Source organism: Micromys minutus, assembly GCF_963924665.1.
Source record: "Micromys minutus genome assembly, chromosome: 1".
Lineage (NCBI taxonomy): Eukaryota > Metazoa > Chordata > Mammalia > Rodentia > Muridae > Micromys > Micromys minutus.
In genome coordinates, this window is record NC_137969.1 from 240,825,766 (window position 1) to 240,838,255 (window position 12,490).

A 12,490-nucleotide genomic window follows, 5' to 3' on the forward strand; every position below is an offset into this window, starting at 1 on the left:
CTGCAGGTGAATCCAATCTGCAACCCACAGGTTGTATGCATCCCAGCACAGGTATGAATGCTGGCCACATCTCGCATATTGGCAATATTATGCCATAATGTCGAAATTTGCAGTGTTGACTGCCCAATGGTTTTTATCTGATATTATTCTAAGTCTTTATTCTTTAATTAAACAACTTTATTTTAAAAAAAAACAGAAATAAATCTGCAGATTTTAAAAGCATTTTTGCATAAAATTATATGAGTATATTTTTGTCGGTACTTCATATTTTTTTAAAGTTTGATAATATGCATTGAAAACTTACTAGTTACAATAAGCATAAAGTACATGTAAAACAAAGTGTAACATGGAAATAGTCAAAAGTTTTCTTGGTGTGTAAAGATTAAACATAATGATTTATAAATACTAAGAATTGTCATAAGGCTACATTCTTAGCTCTTGAATTATTAATGATTTAAGGTTTAGGTGTACCACAGTCTGGGAGGGTGTTATACACTTTTTTTTTTTTTCTAAAAAAAAGTGAGGCTTCCAATTTTTTTTTTTTTTTTTTTTTTGGCCTTTTTGTTTTGAGCTTAATGTGGTCTGTGAGTTGTTTCTGGGGTATTCAGAGTTTTCTGGGGCTAGTATCCAATTATCAGTGACTGCATATTATGTCTGTTCTTTTGTGACTGGGTTATCTCACTCAGGAAGATATTCTCTAAATCCATCCATTTGCCTAGGAATTTTGTAAAGTCGTTGTTTCTAAGAGCTTTGTGTACTCCATTATGTAAATGTACCACAATTTTTGTATCCGTTTTTCTGCTGATGGGCATCTGGTTACTATCTAGCTTCTGGCTATTATAAATAAGGCTGCTATAAACATGGTGTCCTTATTGTATGTTAGAGCATCTTTGAGGTACATGCCCAGAAGTGGAAAAACTGGGGCTTCAGGTAGTACTATGTCTAATTTTCTGAGGAACCACCAGACTGATTTCCAGACTGGTTGTACCAGCTTACAACCCCACCAACAGTGGAGAAGTATTTCTCTTTATCTGCATCCTTGCCAGCATCTGCTATCATCTGAGTTTTTGATCTTAACCATTCTGACTAGTGTGAGGTGGAATCTCAGGGTTGTTTTGATTTGCATTTCCCTGATGACTAGGGATGTTGAGCATTTCCTTGGGTGCTTCCCAGCCATTCAATATTTCTCACTTAAGTTTGGGTATGTTGTGCCTTCATTTTTCTTAAATTCTAAAAGAAAAAAAATTGATTTCATTTTTTATTTTCCCTAGACCAAGTTATCATTGAGAAAGCATTGTTCAGCTTCCATGTGTATATGGAGTTTTTGTTGTTTTTGTTGTTGTGAACACCAGTCTTAGTCTATGGTCATCTAATAGGATGCATGGAATTATTTGAATCTTCTTGTATCTGTTTAGACTAATTTAGTTACTATATAGTAAATTTTGCAGAAGGTACTATGAGGTGCTTAGAAGAAGGTATATTCTTTTGTTTTAGGATGAAATGTAATATTTTTTTTCTTACAATATTTTTCTTTAATTTAAAAACCCAAGTTAAGAAAAAATGACAATTTAACTTTTGCAAATAATTTATTTTTTAAGACCTACTCAATATTAATCTTAATATAATTAGATTACTTTGAGTTTAGTTTAGTTTGTGGTGAATTCCTGTGTCATACTAAGGTTCAGTTTTCTCAAAGAGAACACATGGATTATTTGGCCTTACATTTCATATTAGAGACTTTACAGGAGGGACTGAAGTGCTGAGTCAGTGTTGAAAATTGTTTACTTACCTCCCAGAGTACCACACTCAATTGCAGTTCCAAAAGTTCCAATACTCTTCTGTCCACTGCTGGTACCACACACAATTAGTACATGTATTGACATGTATGCCATGCATATCTCTACACACAGAAGTACCTAGAAAAATACATGCACATGCATGTTAAACAAAAGGAGAGAAGAACAAAGGGAGAGCACACACTACTGCCTGTCTCCTATTTCTCAAAGTTCCCAAGAACCAACTCCAGAAATATATCACATATGCAGTGTCATGTGTTTACTCTGAGCAGGCTTTCTGCCTGTCATTTTTTCTCTCCTGATTTTTTTTTCTTATGCTGTTTATTTATTTTGACATAAGCAGGAGCAATGTTGCAAGATAAATATTGTGCCGTACAAACAGAAGGCTGTCAAATTGAAAGGAAAAAAAAAAAAAAAGAAAGAAAGACAAGACAGCTCTGAGGAATCCAGAGTCCCCAAATCAGCAGCTCTGAGAAAGCAGCCGCTTCTGGCTCTTCCCTCCCATCATTCTTTGCATGGTCTTCCCAATTCGTCAAATTACTTGTCTCGGGGGAACTGGAAAGGGAAATCACATTCTGAATCGGGTGGAATGGTTGACATGGAGAAGCAGTGCTGATAGACATGTTTCCATCTGATGCCTACATTGTCTCCACTGAGACACTGTTAAGACATTGGGCTAAAATGTGCAGAGATAGAAATAATAGTACTTTTAATTTTTTGTCTGCAAAGACAAAAATGTTGGAAATATTTCATTGAAATAAATTGTAGATATTTCTCATGGTAGATGAGAAACAAGAAAAACTAGAGAAAGAAACGAGGTTATGTCTAACTATGGAGCCACTGTTACAATTTTAAGGCTACAAAAACACCATCGCATTGAAATATTTTCTCACTATGGTGCATAGGCTGTTTGTCCTGTTGTGAGGGCTACTTTTACACATCAACTTGACTGAGCCAGAGGTGCATGTACATTTGGTTAAAGCATGATTTCTGGCTAAGAAAAGTACAGTTTAAACTCCAACAGAATTCCTCTCCTGATGACCATGGGAAAGGCATATTTGATGGCAGAAAATACAGTGTTAGAGTAAGTATGAGACAGACATCCTATGCAACAAGGAGAAACAGGAAAGTAGGAAGGACTAACAGGTTTAAAGTAGGCTTAAGAGCTAGCAAAGAATCCCATGAGATATCAAATCTGTAGACTAATCTTCAGTTTATGTTGTGCCTTCTAAACTTACTGGGTGAACAGTTGTGTTCGTAGGACCCTTTGAGATGGAGGTCCCACCTCCTTGACTTTTCTATGTGCAGGTTATAACATCAAGTCTCAGCATTAGTCATGAGCATCTACGAAATACCTTCAATATACTTTTCTCTCATCTCAGATAATAAAGAGTGTAGCTTCAGAACATCTCTACTTAGTCCTGTAGCATCTAAAATTCCAACAGCCTTCCTTCAGTTATTCTGTTTGCTGTGACCCTCAGTTTAAATGGGAACTTCTTCTGCTAGGATGATGGGTTGAAGCTATAATCCACACATAATCTTACTTTTAATAAAGTCCTTGTTAGTAGCTTTGTGTTTTTGCAATGTTGCTATGATGAGACACTTTAAAATATTTAAGCTATGGTTCCTTTGTATATACTTATTTAATTTGTTTGTTGTTTTTAATTTTAAAAACTTTCAAATAAACATAAATATCACACAACAAAATTAATCATACCCAAAGTTTATGTGACTCAATGAACTCATGGACAGTTAGAATTGAAACTGGAAATTGAAACCGTGCAGGCTTCACACTAAATGTTACAATTTAATTCTTTCTTTAACTCATCTTTCTCTTTTCATATTCTGTTAATTGGAGACAAGAGGTAATAGTAAGTTGTTCCTGCTACAGTTCCTTTAGAAATCTACTCAGTTAAATTGTCAATTTCATTATTTATGTTCTACATTCCACAAGGTACTAGCACACTAGCATGACTTAGTCAAGTTATTTTTACTTTATAACAAGAATTGTCCTTCCCATAGGATTCAATAACTCAATATATTATTCTTTATAAAGCATTACCCAAATGGCTTTTGAAATCCCTACTTTTACCAATGGTTTGCTAATAATTAGCTATATATTTGTTAAGTAGAATTATTTAGAATTATTTGTTTCATTTAGCCCACTGATTTTGGTTATTGCTTTGATAGTTGCTTATTTTTTATTTCCTATTTTTCTGTTCTTGTAGTTCCTAGAACACCCTAGCAGATTTCCAGCAGAAACCTGAAATTTGGTCTAACCCCCATGTGTTGCCTGTTTTCATAGCTACATCCATGTATTAGGTCTTTGTTGTTTCCGTAACCAATTTCTCTGTATCAAAATATAGCTTTGGGACTGTGAGGCGGTTCAGTAGATATGGGGGCCTGCTGCCAGGTGTGAGGAGCTGGGCTCAATTCACATAGGGAGAGTAGAGAACTGATTCCTGCAAATTGTCCTTCCTTTTCTACACATTGCATGACATCCTCAAAGAACTCACGGTTATAGGAAAATGAAGTGATTCAGCCATTGTCCTTGTTAATTTAGAAATTACAGTGACACAGAGTGAAGTGTAACAGAAATGATCAGTTGTTTTGCTCATATTCAGGACATGTATTTGTAGATGGAAGAACCAGGAGAAGAAAGCAAGAGCACCTTCATAGTTATTCCTGACATGTAGCCTTCAAAAGATTACATTCTATGTTAATATTACTTCTGCTCACTTGGAAGTGTTAGTACCCACAGGTTAAAAGTCTTTTCCTAATGTGGTGGGAATGTGTATTTCAACTTCAACAGGAAGCTGCCCATCCTGAATGTTCCACCAGCTGCTAGAAAATGTTGAGTTAGAACTCCCCATACACATTATCAAATAAACACTGAGTTTTAACTTTCAAGAGCAAACTCAAACCCCATATGGATGAGGCGGAATGGCAGGCTATGGTAATCTAAATTATATGGAGATATAAAAGAAAAACCTTGAGGAAAAATATATGTATACAGTTTGATGGTTGACCTGAAGATATTTTTATATTATTCTTACATTCACTTACTTATTTTTGTATGTGTCTGTATGTATATACAAACCTATACATACATTCACATGCAAATATATGTATATTGGGGTGCATGCATGTCATAATAGACATGCATAGGCCAGAGCTGTTTCTGATTATCTGCCATATGGATCCTAGAGATTGAACCCAGGTCTTCAACTTAAAAGCAAAGTGCTTTTACCTAGAAACCCATCTTATAGGACATGAGCTTTAGAGATTCAAAGCAAGTTAAAGAAAATTGATATAAACTTGGCAAAAATCATGTCATGATAGTTTGGAATTGACAGAAACAATGAAAAATTTTGAAACAGCATTCATAAAGTTGAGTTTCCCTAAAACTTAAAGTACTTTTGCCTCAACCTCCTAAGTGAAAAGACTCTTGATAACCAATAAATAATAAGATGGCTGTGAGGTCACATGACTGAATCATTCATTTGATAATTTGGTTTGCAAAACCTTTCCAAAAAAAAAAAAATGAGTAATCTATTCCTTTGTACATAGTGCTTCTGTTTTATTAGAACTCCATGTTAAACTTTAAAATGATGTTAACAAATGTATCTAAAAGCACCAAAAACAAATCTAAAAAGCCTGAGTAGTGTGTAGTCATGTGCACTAGTAATCTTAGCGCTTGACATAATGAGGCAGGAGGATCATAAGTTCATGACCAGTCTCAGCTACATAGAAAAGTGGAGGCAAGCCTGAAATGTATGAAGCACTGTCTTAAAAACAAATAAGCAAATAAGCATACATGAATACATATGTGCATACATTGAAAAGAAAAGAAATGAAGAATGGTTTCAGCAAAATGAATAAAGTGAGAGATCTTGCATTGTGGACCAAATCACACAACACCTCTCTCATATGTTAAAGCCTGCTCCCTCAGCATGATATATATCTTTTGGTGTGAGATACTTAGACTGATAGTAAACATTACTTGAGCTCCTTAATCTGACATGGATTATGATCTTATAAAGGAAAGCAACAGAATTATGTAATAGTATCTTCATGTAGAAGAAAACAGAGTAACATAAAAAGAAGGGTCTCTACAAACCAGGGAGAGAGAACTCACCAGAAACCAAACCACGAAGAAACATTGTTCCTGGACTCCCAGCTTCCCAACATAAATATCTGTTGCCAAGTCACTTATTCTGTTATGTATTTTGTCTAGAAAGCTGGGCAGATTGGTGCCCCCGATTATTGGACGCAGATAATATTACCACTGTGACATAAAGAGGCAATAGTGAGAATGGAACCCAGAGAGAACTGAGGTATAATAAACACTTGAAGAGTAATGAAAATCACTATTTAGAAACACTTAAAAGGGAACCCAGGATTTCATTATTAAGTATGACTCTCATCCAGCCTCATTTTCCATCACAAAAAGGGAAGAAATAAATGATAAAGGACAGTATAATCAGCTGCAAGGATAAGAAATGTTGCCTATACTTCTAGTAGTCATATGCGTATTTGTTTGTTTGAAACTCACCTTATCTTAGTGTTTCTTATTGGTTAACATTTTTAAAGTGCCAAATCCAGTTCTAGTGTCTTGGGAGACATTTGTCATAACTCTTGGAGTATGGCTCAGGAGGCTTTGGATGAGTAAAAACTTTATGTGCAGACATTCAAACTCTTCTGAATCATCTCTTGGATATTTCTGAAATGTTGGGATGTCTTGTTTACAAACTGCTGTGTATTCTTGACTTCAACCTTGTAAGAATGCACCCCAAATGACTAGAGACAATGAATGGTTTTCTCTCACTGTCTTCTGACAATTTCACCCAGAATAGTCAACTCATAACCAGAGCAATAAAAGTAAATTGACTACTCCCCAGGGCATGTGTCTGTAGCAGATTCCAGTAATACACTGACACAAGGATCCTTAAATGCTGATGTCTTGCCTTTTCATGCTTTTATAGGTTCTGTTATTGATTTGTTTATATCCCATTTGCTTGTTAATGGCTTAGAAATATATTGTACAGTATCTAACTCACCATTATCTTACTTAACTCATAGCATATTCTTTCTTTTATTTGTGGCAATATTTGGGATTGCTTATGAAGAATAAGATGAGAATACAAATAGTTTATCTTCCACAGTGATGAAGAAGGATATTTACTACAGTATATAAATGGAAAGATGGAGTAGCTTAAATGTTGAGATAAACTAGAATTTACGCCATTGCTTTAGACAGGCTATAAAAATGTTATTAGGAATTTGCTACAGAAACAAAAGAAAACTGCTGCTTCCAATTCTTTCTTGGCTTAATCATCCAAAAGTTTAATAGGCTGTGTGCCTAAATGGGAGACAGGAATTTACAATTTTTGGAATAATGATATGTTTATATATTCCCTTTATACTTCCTTTGCAACTGAAACTAAAGACCTGTCATTTTAATTGGGATAGAGAAGGACACAAATTCTCTCCTTACAAATCTAATTTATTTATTTATATTTTGCTAAGCCAGGTGAAAGAGTCACCCTATTTGCATCAATGCTTTGTGTTTACTCAAGCATTCATAATAGGAAGAATCTGAAGCATCTTTTATTTAATTTTTATATCCATCACTTATCCAACTATGACACCCTAAACCAAAGCTCTGGAAATGTAACTGAATTCTTTGAAGTAGAAGCTACACTTAGTTCAATTTTAAGATAAATATATACTTTTAAAGTTTTAAAAATGATTTATATTTAATTGGCATATTTAATTCCTAGATCCGAGAAGTAGTCATTAGTTTTTTGGATCGAGGGTAAGTTAAAGTTTAGAAAGTAAATAATGTGGAAGTATAAAATGTCCTTCGGCTATCAATATATACAATCTCAAGGACACGGTGAGATAGTACTTGCATCATTTTCTGCAGCCTTATGAAGTCTTTTTTACCCATGGGACACTAGGCCAAATTCATTCTTGAATGGGAGTTTTAAAAGGTTAGCTGCCAACTGGCTGACTTTGTCTGTGTCAGCAATCCCTGGTCTCTCAGGTAGTCTTCAATTAGGTCCTCCTGCAGGGGATGCTTTTGTGGCTGTGCAGCCTCCAGTGATTATATAGAGGTGGTCACCACCATTTCTCCTACAGGAATTCACACACCACATATTCACACATAGTATTTACATATTGCACATACATAGTGCTTCTACAAACACATACAACAGAAAAGTTCAAATTTATCCATAGCTATATATCAAATACAAGGCCATCCTTGACTACATGAGACTGTGCTATAAAAAGCAAAAGCACACGAACAACAGTTAAATTTGTAATTTTGGCAGTAATTAGAAGCCAAAATGGGACACTAGATACAATTGGTGACAGAACCATGTCAGACACAAAATATTGTAAAAGAAGACTGTCGTTTGACTTGATGACAGAACATAAAAACCAATTTTGAATGACATTAACAGAGTTGTATCCCTTGCATGTAATTTTCTTCATTATTCTTGTGTATGCGTTATATATGTACATGTGTATGTTCATCTGTGTGTGCAGGCACACATGGAGCTCAAAAGTGAACAGTATTGTATCTGTTTCTCTACTGCCTTTCACCTTACTTTTTGAGACAGTGTTTCTTCCTGGGCCTGGGGCTTTTTCGGGCTAGACTGGCTGGTCCTGAGACCCAAAGAACCTCTTGTATATGTCCACTGTCTCTAGTACCATAGGTCTGTGCTTCTAGGTTCAATAGGGTCTCTAACAACAAGTGTTGCTTGTGTGGCAGCCACGTGCAGACTGAGTCCTTTCTGAGCTTCAAATTGTTATTTAAAGAAAATTTTGTATGCATCTTAAAAATAAATAGTACCCTCCATAGGGGCAGGGAGAGGGTTAATTGAAAGGCTTAGAGTTCTGTTGCTGTTCTTTAACTTTGGGTTTAAGTAAAGTGAAAATCAGTACTTTTTTTTTTTTTTCATTTATTTTTTTATAAGATACTCTCTGTATTTACATTTGAAATGATATCCTTTTCTTCCACCCTGCTTCCAACTCCCCCTTCACCCTTCACTTAGCTTCACGAAGGTGCACTCACTCCTAATCACCCTCTCTAACCCATTGCCTAGGCATTCCCCTATCTTTGAAAAAATTGCCCTCCCTGGATAAAGTCCTCTTCTCACATTAAAGCCAGACACTGCTATCTTCAGCTATATATGCAACTGAAGCCATAGGTCTCTCTCAATGTGTGCTCAATTGTTGGTGTTTTAGTTAAAAGGAGTTTCGGAGGGTTTGGTTGGTTGATAATGTTGTTCCCATGAGGTTGCAACTCCTTTTAGCTCCTTCAGTCCTTTCTTTATTACATTCATTAAGGTCCACATTTTCAGTCTGATGGTTAGCTGCAAGCATGGTCAGCTGCATCTGTATGACTCTGGCAGAAACCCTGAGGTGGCATCTCTATCTGGTTCCTGCCAATAAGCAAGTCTTGGTATCAGCAATTGTGTTTGGGTTTGGTGACTGCATATTTGGGTGGATCCCAAGGTGAGGCAGCCTCTGAATGATCTTTTCTTTAGTCCCTGTTCCTCTGTTTGAAATTCTATTTCCTTCCATGAGTGTTTTGTTCTCCCATCTAAGAAGGACTGAGGCATCCCCATTTTGGCTTTTCTTCTTTTTGAGCTTCATAATGTCTGTGAATTGTTTCTTGGGTATTCAGAGCTTACTGGGGTTACTATCTACTTATCAGTGAGTTCAAACCATGTGTTTTCTTTTGTGACTGGATTACCTTACTCAGGATGATAATCTTTAGTTCCATCCATTTGCCTAGAAATTTTATGAAGTCATTGTTTCGAATAGCTGAGTAGTACTCCATTTTGTAAGTATACCACACTTTCTGTATCCATTCCTCTGTTGAAAGACATCCGGGTTCTTCCAAGCTTCTAGCTGTTGTAAATTAGGCTGCTATAAACAAGGTGGAACATGTGTCCTCGTTATGTGTTGGAGCATCTTTGCGGTATATGCCCAGGAGAGGAATAGCTTGGACTTTTGGTAATACTACTTCCAATTTTCTGAGAAACCAACAGACTGATTTCCAGAGGGCACAGAAAACCAGTTCTTGTGGAATCTTTGATTTCATTTATTTTTCTCTAAAAGGAGCATTGCAAAGAATTAGCAGTTACCCTACCACTCAATGCTAAGACATCTTGAATACTGACCAATGCTCCAATTACTCAATTTTGAAGGATTTTTCAAAATTGCATAATTATGTAACAGAAAGCCTTCCCTAAGTCTGCCATTACCTTAGCAGGACCCAGGACACAGCATAAGGTCTTACTCTCTTAGTCCTCTTTAAAAAATAGAGAAACTGAAGGTGCTATAATTGGAGGTAGATCTAGGACATTAAACAAGGTCAATGCTTCCCAACACTGGACAAGAGCAGGGGAAGAGCTTGACAAGAGCTGCCTTGTGGAGCATCAGGTGTGCTCATCCATATAGGTACAGGTTTATGAGTTTGCTTCAGCAGATGTAAAGCAATAATTGATGACACTTCTATTGATCACTATTTTTTTTACTTCCAATAAGTACAATATTTATTAAACATATCTTCAGTTTCGTTACATAGTGTGCAACAAATTACAATATTCTGCAGCCACAAATTATATGCAGAGTATGAAGAAACTATTAATCAGATAGTGTAATCTTTCCATTTATAACTCTACCAGGAAGAACTAGCAAATGAGATCTTACATATAACGTCTCACTAAACTTTATGCATGGAAACTGACAGACACTGGTTGTGCTGTTTGATACAAAATGGCTGAACTTCATCTTCAGAAGACTAAACCCAACATCTAAACATGCCAATATAAACATCAAAACAAAATATATTCTAACCAACCACGGGAAACGATCTGGTATCAGGAAAGCAACAAGGATTACACACATTATTTTATAAACCAGCACACAAAGGTTTAAAACAGTTCTGAAAATGAAGTTAGCTGTCTTGAGTCAAAGGAATAAAAAAAAAAAGTCAGTATTAACCATTTACAATCAATCTCTGACCTTGTGGAAACGGTAAGAATCTGTTGTAGTGCAGCTACATACAGTACAATTCAGGCAATTTGTTTTTTCACTTGGGTTCAGATTGCGAATTCATTGCTGTGAGAAAAGGACGGAGGCGGGTTTTAGCAGCAGCTTCCACCTGACTGCTTGATTGGAGTGCTCTGGATTTTAACATTGGACTTCTCTGCACCACCAGCTGTTGCTCCAGGACCCATTCGCTTTTTAATCTCCGCTGCCATCGTCATCAAAGACTGTTCTACATTCGTTACGTTCTTAGCACTAGTTTCCAAAAATGGAATTCCAAGGGAATCTGCAAATTCCTTTGCTGTTGTGTAGTCTACTACTTTCTTTGTGGTCAGGTCACATTTGTTCCCTACCAACAACTTGTTGACATTTTCACTGGTATAGCGATCTATCTTCTGCAGCCACTGTTTGACATTATTGAAGGACTCCTGATCTGTCACATCATACACAACTATGATGCCATGGGCTCCTCTGTAATAACTGGAAGTGATTGTTCGAAATCTTTCCTGGCCTTCTGTGTTTCATATCTGAAGCTTGATTGTTTTCCCATCTAACTCTATAGTTCGTATCTTGAAATCCACACCAATTGTGCTGATGTAGCTTTCCGTATACGGGTCATCTGCAAACCTAAGGAGAAGGCAAGACTTTCCAACCCCAGAATCGCCCATCAGAAGTAACTTGAATAAATAATCATATTCGGGATTCATGCTGGACATGTCACTGCAGCTGCCGCCGCCGCCACCGCCCTTGCTGAGGCAGCCGCCTCCGCGCCACGGGTAATGGAAGAGGAGGAATGAGCTAAGCTGTCCCGGCAGCTCAAAGGTCGACCCCAGTCCGACCCTTAGAACACAATCAGCAGCCACCGCCACTCAGTGATCGCTTCCACCCAAAATGCGATCACTATTAAATACCTATGGTATCTACATAAAGATGGGAGACTTTGTCTTCATTTACGCTTGGCTGTCTATATTGTCTTTGAGTTATTAAGCCTGTATTCAAATGTTGTAAGAGAATGACAGTTGGATATACCCAAAAGAATTAATCTGATTGCCTAATAAATGTATAAATCTACGAGGACATTCTTGAATCACTTGTTACTCCAGAATTACTACACTGTGAATGGGTTCACAGCAGTACAACTTGCAAGTCATCAATCCTTTGTATCTTTGTTCCAATAGTAGCATATTGCTCAATCAGAAAGAGTATCATATATTTTCTTTAGATAAGTATGAAGGTTAAGTTGTCATACACACACAAAAAATGCCTAAGTAGATGGATAGGTAGAAGAAACAAAGCAAGCAAAGAACAAACATTTAAAACTTGAAGTTGTACCAACACAGTTCAGCAAACTTAAATTAAAGGATTAGAAAGATAGCTAACTTGATAAAGTGCTTTTGTTTGAGCATTAAGTTCTGACTTCAGATCTGTGGCAACCATGTAAAAAGCTGGAACATAGATATCTGTCCTTGTAATCCAAGTTCTGGAGAAATGGAGAGAATTCCTGTGGTGTGTGAGGCAACCAGCCTATCCAACTCAGTAACCTCTAGGTGCAAAGAGAGACTCCATCTCAAAAAAGATGGTAAAAAGTAGTTGAAAAAGACACTTCAGTACTGACATCTGCTCAC

General features: G+C 36.5%; 1 pseudogene across 1 annotated transcript; it reads right to left on the minus strand.

Moving 5' to 3' along the window:
• Positions 1-10,963: 10,963 nt before the first annotated feature.
• Positions 10,964-11,581, minus strand: LOC308424510 (ras-related protein Rab-1A-like; annotated as a pseudogene). Its single transcript has one exon. The product of its transcript is annotated as a ras-related protein Rab-1A-like (transcript).
• Positions 11,582-12,490: the final 909 nt, after the last annotated feature.